Raw genomic sequence first — 2,393 nt, 5'->3', positions numbered from 1 at the left:
ATGTTCTTGCTACCAAAGTAAGATAGCCAACATACATGAACATTGCAATATATAATTCATATCAATGGAACAAGATGATTCGTAGATTGATCTTGCACATACAACTATAGGACGCAGGTAACCTCACTTGATAGAAGCTATATTAGAATGGAAGAAGAATATATGTACACTGATTGCCTCAACAATGTGCTGCTACCAAGCAAAATTTTCTCCAAGTTACGACAGTTCTAACCCAACAGATTGAAAACGCTAAGCATCACTGATGGATCACCCAAACCTGTCCCGACCAATGCAACAATCAGCACTACATCCCATCGTTGATAAACAACAGCAAACATGATTAAAACGAAAATAATGAAGAGTGTGAAATGGCGATCCCCATCACATGCTCCAGCGACGGTCGGCAGCGTACTACGATAGTGGGACGAGCTCCGAGAGTGGGGTAGAGAGCGGGGTAGCGATGGGGGTGGGGATGGGAGAGGATTGGCACACGGGGCACGATGCGCTCCACCGCAGCCACACATCGATGCACGCGAGGTGGAACCTATGCTTGCACTCGGGCATCACCCGCAACATCTCCCCCTCCCTGTACACGCTGAGGTAGATCGAGCACGCGGCCTCAGTGTCCGCCCCTGCCACAGCCCTGGAGAAGGGCACCCTCGGGTACGACGCGATGACGGCAGGGTCGAGCTCAACGGGTGAGGCCGCGGCAGCGGTGCCACAAGAGGACCCCGGGGAGTCGTAGTCCTCCGCCACGAAGACAACGCGGGGCACCGTGATGGAGATGTGTCCCGAGCTGGAGGCGGAGGAGGTGGCGTGCCGCGCAGAGCCTTGCTGGCCCCGTGACGGAGGCAGAAGTAGGAGGTGAGCAGCAACGACACGAGTAACACGAGGAAGCGGAGCACGATGATGGCGTCGTGGTGGCGGAGGCGGTGCAACGACGAGATGTGCAGACGGCTCTCTAGCCTTGTGGCTGCTGGATCCAAGCGGGCCCGGCCTCTCCACCGCCGGATCCGGGTGTCGATGCTCGCGGCCTGTGTCGTCCTCCATGCGGAGCGGAAGGAGGAGGCCAGCTGGCGCAGGGCCAGCCAGAGAGGGAGGAGGAGGCCAACTGAGCGTCCTGGGCGAGGAGGCGGTGGGCAGCAGGAAAGCTGCGCCTAGGTGCCGGGCGTGGGAGGGCGACAACGTTGGTGGCTCCCGACGACTTCGCATAGGGGAGGTGGCAACTTGCACAGGAGGTGCGGGGCGAGGGCTGCGGTGAGGGGCTTGGGTACGGGGTACGGGTAGGTGGGTAGTGAGGAAGGAGGAGAGGATGAGCAGGCCAAGGGTGAGGCATGCGGGCGATTGTGAGATGTGTGTGTGAGAGAGAGAGAGAGAGAGAGAGAGAGAGAGAGAGAGAGAGAGAGAGAGAGAGGACGAGCGGGGGAGAAGGAGCGTGGAAATTCCTGGAGCGGAACACGGCGGAGAGCGGAACCAGGACGCTCTACGTATTTTTTTTAAGTAGTAGAGATATTCAGTCATCATGCCTGTTTGTTCTTTAAAAAAATATTGGAGTAGGAAAATACAAGAAATGCTAGTGTCTAGAAAGCATGTCTTCATAGAACTAGCAGCTCCAATGGAATGGCTCAAACTCTTCTACGGTACTTCCTCCGATCATAAATACTTATCATTTTTGATTTTTTACGGTTTTCGATGTGCAACTTTGATGATTATTTTCTATTAGAATGTAGTTATAATCTCTAATAAAAATATAATATTATAAAAATATTTTTCAAGATAAATCTACATGTATGATTTTTATATTTCTAAACTAAATATTTTAGAAGCTATTGACGGTCAAAGTTTTAAAAGTTTGACCGGATTTTGATTAAAACGATAAATATTTATGACCAGAGAGAGTACTTACGAACATGTGAGCAAATTATACAAAATTGACAGTCAATTAAATCTGATCCTAGCCTAAGTCTGTTAACAGTCAAAATTAACAAAACTAATACAAAATTAACAGTTCTTACCGGAGTACTTACGAACTTGTGTCCCATCCAATACATGCAACAGGGCAAGTCCGGGGCGTAGAATTACAGAAGAAATTGATACAAATTTTATCAAAGATACATCTAGGAAACAAAACCTTGTATTTTGCATATGGCTCAACTAATCACACAACTGCATGTGTGCTTCTGTATCTACCTACTCGTATTCCCTTTTAGGCTTGTTTGGATAGGCAAGGGTCGGCAGCGATTGTAGCTCAATCCCGGCCTCCCAGAGGAGAGAATCCACATGTGACAAATGATCCCAGTGCGGATAAAAATACTACTACAGAATAGTACATCACTGTCGACTTTAAAATCCCCTTCACTGCCGATTTTGGAGCCGGCAGTGGGTAACGGATA

At 49.4% G+C, this 2,393-nt stretch overlaps 1 pseudogene; it reads right to left on the bottom strand.

Annotated features, from left to right (window-relative positions):
* Window positions 1–381: 381 nt before the first annotated feature.
* On the bottom strand, window positions 382–1,336 carry LOC133904500 (RING-H2 finger protein ATL67-like; annotated as a pseudogene).
* Between the last annotated feature and the right edge of the window lie 1,057 nt (window positions 1,337–2,393).

This window comes from Phragmites australis, chromosome 22 (genome assembly GCF_958298935.1).
Source record: "Phragmites australis chromosome 22, lpPhrAust1.1, whole genome shotgun sequence".
In the NCBI taxonomy this organism is placed as follows: Eukaryota; Viridiplantae; Streptophyta; class Magnoliopsida; order Poales; family Poaceae; genus Phragmites; species Phragmites australis.
The sequence above is the reverse complement of the archived record's forward strand: the minus strand, read 5'-3'. Positions and strand labels throughout refer to the sequence as shown.